The sequence below is a fragment of the Opisthocomus hoazin genome, chromosome Z (genome assembly GCF_030867145.1).
Source record: "Opisthocomus hoazin isolate bOpiHoa1 chromosome Z, bOpiHoa1.hap1, whole genome shotgun sequence".
Lineage (NCBI taxonomy): Eukaryota > Metazoa > Chordata > Aves > Opisthocomiformes > Opisthocomidae > Opisthocomus > Opisthocomus hoazin.
This window is the reverse complement of record NC_134454.1, coordinates 53,733,260-53,742,587: the sequence shown is the minus strand read 5'-3', so window position 1 is coordinate 53,742,587 and position 9,328 is coordinate 53,733,260.

The following is a 9,328-nucleotide window of genomic DNA, read 5'->3' as shown; positions in this document are numbered from 1 at the left end:
ATCCAGTATATTAAAAACATATGCTGGACCACAAAAAGTCCAGAGTTTATTCCTCTTCCTCAAGACAAACTAACCCAAGCCTAGTCCTTTTGATTTACCTCCTGTGTTTTGAACCTGCAAAGGACACAGAAATTACATTGCCAAGCTCCAGCTTTGAAACAGAAGCTAAAAAAACTTCATTTTTAGAAGAATGCTTAGATTCTTATGTAGTCATAGCATTCTAGAGAGAATACAGAGTCTAGAGACTGCAAGGCAAACATTTAATTAAACTTCAAGCTAATTAAAGACACATGGGAGCTGACAACACCAAATGTGCTAGAGTTTGCAGTTTTGCTTATGTGGTGCTGCTTGCAGGACCAGTTCTGAGATTCTGCATGCTGGGGCTTGAGTGGTCAAGGACAGGTGCCCGAGGTCATAACTGATGGGTACCCTGGAGTATGTGACAGGGGAGATCACAGCTTTGGCCTCTGTAATTCCACGACTTCTCTGAGTTCAGGCCATTTGTAATCCAGAGGAGATTTCAGTGCTGCAACTGGAAAATTAAATATGTTGCTAAGTGTCAGCCAGATATCAAATGTAGTGGTCCCATGCTCTAGATTTGCCTGGTCCGTAGTAGGATGTGACTCTCCTATTGATAGCATTATACAAATGTTTAGAAGAGCCTTAAGCTGTGAGGAACTTCATCTTAAGCTTCAGTTCCTGCGCAAATTCTAGACATCATCATTGTCTTTTCCACGGCACTCTTATACCTTGGCCATGTTCAAGTCCAAGGGAAACAAAAATGGCCTTCACCTGACAGTTCTGTTCGGATCTTAAACACTTCTCGAACTTAAGTTCTAGCTCAAGAGTAGCCCAAAGAAAGGAACAGGCCTCCTGTGAAGTTTCAGGTGTTGTCAACTGTGTGTGAAAAAGTCGGCATTTTATTGACAAAGTTAAAAAGAGAAAGCTTGTGGCTGTCTGCCTTCCTCATTGAGGAAACATTTGAAAATTTACCTAGTGAAAGGGACATCATGTATACCAGGGTGGAAGTGAAATCCTTTTAAAGGAAGGAAGAAACCTCCAGGCAATTCTCCAGGCAAGCAATTCCAGAAAGCAAGTATCTGATCCACTCCAGGTATGGATTGGGCTATGGCACTAACCAAGAGTGACGGGGAGTTATCAGCCATACTAACTTTCTTTTTTCATCAGCAGTATAGTAATCACTAATATTTCCCTTTAAAATGTGACTACTGACCTTCAGGATTAGCACCTATAAGACATACGGGAGCCGTTCACATCTCATGGCTTTTGTTGTACCAGTTGGCAATCTCTGTCATTAAGTTGATATGCAGTCTGTATTTTGAAACCTAGTTGTAGAGCTGCAGGCTTTCCAAGGCAGATGCTAAGACTCCTAAGACTACTATGTATTTTTATAGTATCTCACAAGAAACTTAAAGATACTGAATTGTAAATACATCAAATAAAGTAGGATCCCTTCTTTGGCAGACGAGAGAGGAGTGGTAAACCAAAGCTTAAACTTTGGAGACCAAATAAAGCCATACATTTCAACCAAAAGTGGTCATTACTAGTGAATAATCATTTATACTTGTATCTGGCAGCATGCTGAGTATTTGCTTTACAGGATAGATGGACCAAGTAGTACTGCTTCAAATTTAACGATATTCTATGAGAAGAGATCTGAAATAACAGTATGCAAAGACATTTATGTCTGTTACCTCGGTTTAATTCATTATCTCTACATCAAGTCAACATTTTGCATTGAGGAGGATGTTTTAAAAATGAGAGTGATTTCTGGCTTTCAAACAATTTATTGTTTATTGTTATGTTTCTCCAACTCTGAAAAAGTGTTTCTTTCCCTGGTTGCTTGTGACAGACAATACAAATAGTGAAGCTGACCATATGTTACCAAAAATGCAAAATAAACAGGGAAAAGACTTTATAAAATTCTCTCAATTAAAATGACACAGCACAAAGATGAAGCTACTATATAGTTATACCTAGCTACCTGAGTGCCAGCCACTGTCAAACTAACCCTCCTTAACAGGACAGGGGGAGAAAATATGACAAAAAGCTGGTGGGTCAAGGTAAGGACAGGGAGATCACTCAGCCCTACCGTCATGGGCAAAACAGACTTGACTTGAGGAAATTAATTTGATTTATTACCAATCAAATCAGAGTAGGGTAATGTGAAATAAAACCAATTGTAAACAAGCTTCCCCTCACCCTTCCCTTCTTCCCAGGCTCAACTTCACTCCCAAATTCTCTACCTCCTCTGCTCGAGCAGCGCAGGGGGACAGGGAATGGGGGTTGTAGTCAGTTCATCACACATTGTCTCTGCCGTTTCTTCCTCCTCTCTTCCCCTGCTCTGTGAGGTCCCTCTCACAGGAAACAGTTCTCCACAAACTGCCCCAGCGTTGGTCCCTTCTGTGGGCTGCAGTCCTTCAGGAATAGGCTGCTCCAGCGTGGGTCCCCCACAGGGTCACAAGTCCTGCCAGCAAACCTGCTCTAGCATGGGCTGCTCTCTGCCCGTGTCCACAGGTCCTGGCAGGAGCCCGCTCCAGCGCGGGCTCTCCACGGGGTCCTGCAAGCATCCCTGTGCTCTTGCGAGGTGTCCTCAACGGGCTGCATGTGGATGTGTTCCACCATGGACCTCCATGGGCTACAGGGGCACAGCCTGCCTCACCATGGTCTTCTCCACAGGCTGCAAGGGAATCTCTGCTCCGGTGCCTGGAGCACCTCCTCCACCTCCTTCACTGACCTTGGTGTCTGCAGAGTTGTTTCTCTCACATTTTCTCACTCCTCTCTCTGGCTGAAAAATGCTATTGTGCAGCAGCTTTTTCCCCTTCTTAAATATGTTATCTTATAGGTGCTACCACTGTCACTGATGGGCTCATCTTTGGCTGGCGGCGGGTCCGTCTTGGAGCTGGCTGGCATTGACTCTCTTGCATGTGGGTGAAGCTTCTGGCATCTTCTCACAGAAGCCACCCGTGTAGCACCCCACTACCAAAACATTGCCATGCAAACCCAATACAATACTTTATATGTAGGATTTGGTTTTTATCTCCTGAAAGATGTATGAGTTGAAACAGCAATGTGTTACACATTAGGTAAATGAAATAAAGTATAATAACAAACATCCTGATAATCTCTGTAACTATGTAATAAACAATCCTTCGTTTGCAGCAAGGTATTTGACCTCAAAATGTCTGTAGGTTTGGGAAACAACTGTGTCCCGCTCTTAGCCTTTCTGGTTAGCAGGACTGTGCATGTCTAAGTGTTCATGTTCCAATTGCTGAGTGCTTCAAGGAGAGGATGCAAATTTTTCTGGTCTCAGACAGCTTCTTGTTCTCACCAGTTCTGCATTTAAGTATTTGTTTACCAAGTTTAACTCTTGACTCCTCTGTTCTTAATTCTTTAGGATTAGAGCATGAATCTGGTTCAGCTACAGATGGAGGCGTAGTCCAAAGCCTGCACGAAGCTCATCCCTGCAGCAGAAGCCAATAAGAAGTTGCTGCATTGCTTAGGCCTGAGTTTTAGTCTGAACCCATGGAAAGGTCTACTTGTATTAGCTTGGCACCTTTGTGATTCCTTATGCTTGTAAACAGTATAAGTGTATGGTAGGAAACACCATGCTAAGTGGAAAATGTTGGCCGAATGAGTCTTGTAGACAGGCTGTGTGATACATAAAGCCAGCAGGACCTCTGCTGTTCCATGTCTGTTGCTGTGCAGTCATTACCTCTGATTCCCTAAAAGCTTGGTTATGTGGGCTTTTTTGTAGACCCCAAACTGCAGCATTGTTTTTCCCAGGACTTGGTTTAAATTACAGCCAAGTTTTTCGCCTCCATAAAGTCTGTGCTCTGTCTAATTGAGACATGGAGAAAAATGCTTTGACAGATATTATGTTATCTGTATGCTCAGCTTGAAATTTCAGCTGAGAAATCATTGTCTAAGAAATCTTTGCTCTCTGAGACGCATTATGTACAAACACAAAGTGTGTTCCCAGCTGTGGTCTTTTTCTGTTTTTCCTTCTCTCTCTCTTTTTTTTTTTTTTTTTTTTTTTTGTCCTCTTGTTCCATGCAGCTTGCTCCATGGAATTTTGTGGAGGTAGGACTTAACTGTAAAAAGTTGGTGCCAGTCCAACACATACATCTGGCTTGCTTAGTAAATGTGCTTCTACTGCAATAAAATAGGCAATAGGGGAAGGGAGTGGAACCAGAAAGCAAGAGAGAAACAATAAGTTGGTAGCAAGAGAACTTCAAGGAAAAGAAAGGGGTTAGCAGAAAAGAACTTTCCCGATCTAGTAGTATCTAGCCGAAGCATATGAAGAATGGCAAGCTTGCAGTGAGAATGCTGTCTTGCCTTGAGCACATTATATACTTTATTAGGTATTTTTCCTTTTTTTTTTTTCCGCCACATTGTTTATCTAAAATTAAATGACAATGTTTGAGGAGAAAACAGGGAAGTCGTGTTCGATTTTCTTCAAAGAGCTGGTGTGCTGCAAACGTTCTCATTTTTGCATTGTTCCTATTTTGTAAGGGACACAGAAAAGGAACATGCAATTAATCTGAAGGGAAGTTCCTTCTTAAAAACTTACTGATCTGATTGTGGTAGCATATGGTACTTACAAGTTGTTGGGAAATCTTAAGTTTATGCACACGATTACAGGCTCTAAACATTTACTGTTCAGAAATAAGGTCTTGGCATTACAATGAATACTGCTAAGCAAACCTCAGCTTAATATTCAGTGGTGGCCAACAAAGCAAGAAGACTTTCAGCATGATTTGGGGAGAGAAGAGAATAAAAAGAAAGCACATTTTTTAATCCAAGGTGCACATATTCTGGAGTCTACTGCAATTCTGGTTCTGTCACCTTTAAAAAAAGGTGCAGCAAAATTGGCAAAAGAACAATGAGGACAGCAAGATAGGAAACACCTTCCATGTAAGGGACAAAGGAATATGTTTTGCTAAGATTGGAAAAGAGATGAGTATGGGAGAATGTGATGGAGAGAAGGTGAATGACTGTTTCCTTCAACGTAAGACCCATGGGGTATCTTATAAAATGAGTAAGTGGAAGCTCGAAACCCTACAGGAAGAGGTATTTCTTCTTACAGGAAGCAGCTATGCTGCAGAACTCCTTGTCACAGGACAGCATGGATGCTAGGAACTTATGTGAGTTCAGAAAGCAACAGATTGTTTTAAAATAAACTCGTATAAGAGAAGTATATCGACAGTAGCACAGAGCTGCAAATCACTGGAAGATGGGGAAGTAGTCCACCAAGAAATGATGGCTGAGGGAGCTGGGCTTGTTCAGCCTGAAGAAGAGAAGGCTGCGAGGGGACCTAATAAATGCTTATAAATATCTGAAGGGTGGGTGTCAGGAGGATGGGGCCAAGCTCTTTTCAGTGGTGCCCAGTGACAGGACAAGGGGCAATGGGCACAAACTGAGGCACAGGAAGTTCCGTCTGAACATGAGGAAGAACTTCTTCCCTCTGAGGGTGACGGAGCACTGGAACAGGCTGCCCAGGGAGGTTGTGGAGACCCACCTGGACAAGGTCCTGTGCAGCGTGCTGTAGGTGACCCTGCTTCAGCAGGAGGGTTGGACTAGATGACCCACAGAGGTCCCTTCCAACCCCTACTATTCTGTGATTCTGTGATTCTGTGATGTATGTTTACTTAGCTTTTTTTATATACTCTTGTGATCTCTTGCCATCAGCCACTCTTGGAAACAGGCTACTTTGCTAGACGAACCTCTGCTCTGGTATAGGGAGTCCTATTTTAATACCACTTTATGTTTTTTCAAAGAAACGGATCTGCAAAGCCAGTAATAGTCCCTGTGCTTTCATCTTGTTACGGGTTTGTGTTGCAAGGTTTTGGTAGCGGGGGGGCCTACAGGGGTGGCTTCTGTGAGAAGCTGGAGAAGCTTCCCCCATGTCTGATACAGCCAGTGCCAGCTGGCTCTAAGACGGACCCACTGCTGGCCAAGGCCACACCAACCAGCAATGGTGGTAGCGCCTCTGGGATAATGTATTTAAGAAAGGGAAGAAAAAAAACTGCAGAGATGGCAGTTACAGAGAGAGGTGTGAGATGATGTGAGAGAAACAACTCTGCAGACACCAAGGTCAGTGAAGAAGGAGGGGGAGGAGGTGCTCCAGGTGCCAGAGCAGAGAGCCTTCCCTTGCAGCCCGTGATGAAGACCATGGTGAGGCAGGTTGTGTCCCTGCAGTCCATGGATGTCCACGGTGGAGCGGATCTCCACCTGTAGCCCGTGGAAGGGACCCCACACTGGAGCAGGTGATGCCTGAAGGAGGCTGTGACCCTGTGGGGAGCCTGTGCTGGAGCAGGTTCCTGCCAGGACCTGTGGGCCCGTGGGGAGAGGAGCCCACACCAGAGCAGGTTTGCTGGCAGGGCTTGTGACCCCGTGGGGGACCCATGCTGGAGCAGCCTGTTCCTGAAGGACTGCACCCCGTGGGAAGGGACCCATGCTGGGGCAGTTTGTGAAGAGGTGCAGCCCATGGGAAGGACTCACATTGGAGAAGTTTGTGGAGAACTGTCTCCCATGAGAGGGACCTCACACTGGAGCAGGGGCAGAGTGTGAGGATTTCTGCCCCTGAAGAGGAAGGAGCGGCAGAGACAACGTGTGATGAACTGACCACAGCCCCCATTCCCTGTCCCCCTGCATTGCTCGGGGGGAGAAGGGAGAGAAACGGGAGTGAAGCTGAGCCCGGGAAGAAGGAAGGGGTGGGGGGAAGGTGTTTGAAAATCTGCTTTTATTTCTCATTATCCTACTCTGATTTGATTGGTGATGAATTAAACTCTATTTTCTCCCCACGTTCAGCCTGTTTTGCCCATGAGGGCATTGGTGAGTGATCTCTCCCTGTCCTTGTCTCGAGCCTTTCATCATATTCCCTTTCCCCTGTCCAGCTGAGGAGGGGAAGCGATAGAGCGGTTTTATCCAGGGATTTATTCTGGGATTTATCCAGGCCAAACCAAAACACACCTCAAGCTCTTTTTTTAGGAGCTGCCTTTGAAAAAGTGTCACAATTTTTAGGATCATTGAATATCAACCTGAATTTCCAGCGGTGTAAGGTGATGCCTGTTCTGCAGAATTGCAAAGGCACTCTGAGAATCAAACAATTCATTTCTGACGGGGAAACAAATACTTCTTATTTTTACATTTGGCTGTCATTCATATGAGACACTTCAATTCCTGTTTTTTGTAAAAAGCAAAAGGTCAGGATGATATCCTATGCAGAGAACCCAAGAGATAACTCTTCCTGTAACAGTGATTAGCCTTTGTATTTGTGCTTTCCCAAAAGGAAAAAGGTTCAGTCAGCCATTTGGTGACATACTGTGTTGACAGAAAATTGAAATTTTGCTGGAAATAAACCCCTTCAGTTTTACACAGGTGTATGATTGTTTTGGTACAAAAAAAGGTAAGCAGTGTAACTACATTATTCTATAATACTACTTAAAAATGTGTCAAATGTGTTTTCACTGAATTTTAGAGAAGTTTTTATAAGAGAGTATAATTTTGAGGACTGTGGTCTGAATGTATGTCAGAGTTCAGAGCCCAAAGCTGTGTACAAATATTTGCGTTAGCAAATCACCTTGTGCAAGAAATGTGTCTTGCAGAATTTGATGGAAAGTTCTGTTTCAAACTTCGATTTAATATCATGGAAATGAATGTTGCCTTGGAATCCTAAGGTTGCAATTTACCTGTTACATTGTCAAAGACACAAAAAGTATTCGTACCTGCCAATGTTTCTTCTTGGAGGAAATGAGTTACTGGCAAATACAGGTTTTCAGCGCTTTTCACATCTGTTTTTGGCAACAGTCTAGAAATCGTAGCTTTGTTCTTTTTCCAGAGGTATTTATTAATGCTTTTTAATTACCTAATATTCCTGAGTATTTCTACTTCTGAATATATTTATATTGTCTCTTCAATCAGATATGTAATAAACAACCGTAAAAGCAAAGCACTTAAAATGCTTTTCTTTACAGTGAAAGTCAGACTCAGTCTTTCTCCAAGACTAAAACAGCTCAATTTTGTCCAGTAGCTGGCTTACTTGTATGTATGTACTGATGTGAATGCAGATCTGAAATCTGTGGTTTAAGCTCTGCTGCTCTTGTAAATTTCACAGTCTCAGCCAAAATCGTTCTCCGTTGAGATAAAAATAATGAGCAAAAAAATCCGGACATAAATTTATTGCATAGAAATACTGTGTGCATGATTTTCAAGCTATTGCACCAAGCACATGAGATGAAACACAAACTATCATAGATATTCCAGATAGTCTTAACTAAAGTCTGGCAAGCAATATGTAGGAAATAATGTGTCTAACAATTTTTAGTCTGCCTAATGGATAGTACGTTGTCTCATAATCTGCTGTATCTCAAAAATTTCTGACAGATGTGCAGAGGTCTGTAGACTGTGGCTTCTGACTTATGAGGACGGCACTCCAAACTCAGCTCTCGTGGCATTGACTAACCTAACAGTTCTATGGTTACATGTTGTTTCTGTTTCTTGACCAAACATGCAAATAAGGCCAAGAGTCCTTATGGTTATATTTCTGGTAACTCATTTAGCAATAAGTTTCCGTCAATATTTCCATTAAATGCAAGCAAAATTTACTATTACAATTTGCTATGAAAATTGTCATAAATGTCATCCCAATTCACATTAAAATAAATATTGAAGTGACTTGGAAGGTGGATGTCTTTCAAGGCAAACCTTCCCAAGGAAAAAGTGTTTAAATAGGGAAGACAATTACAATTACATGTTTTTAATAACATTGAACTAAAATGTAAACACGAGAAAATATTATCTGCATTTCTTTAAAGCAAGTGAATGGATTTGTTTGGTAGGCAACTGTGACTTTTATTCAGATAATAAAAAATAAATGCAACCTGAATTTGTTGTATTTTGTCTTTCATCAAACTCCACTTTGGGAGGAGTATAAAAGGCAAAATACAGCTTCCTTTTACCCATATTTGCATTGTGGGGTTCCTTTTTCTTTTTCCTTTTGTATCAATTATCTGCTCGCCTTGATGTTTTTCTTCTGTGTGTATCTGGTTCCTCACAATTACCCCCATTCTCATTTGCTCTTTGTATTTATTTTGAAGTATTCTTTAAAAAAAAACAATTTATGAGTCCTCCTTTCAACCTCAGTGCAGCCTATACTCCCTGCATTAACAGGAATTTTGAAATTATTTTGCTGATTCACTGTCAGTGTCTCATTACAGAGGAGAAAATCTAAAAAAAAATATTAAAATATATCAGTTTTTGTTGTTGGGTTTCAGCGGTTTCTCTTTTCTGTAAGACCCAGAAT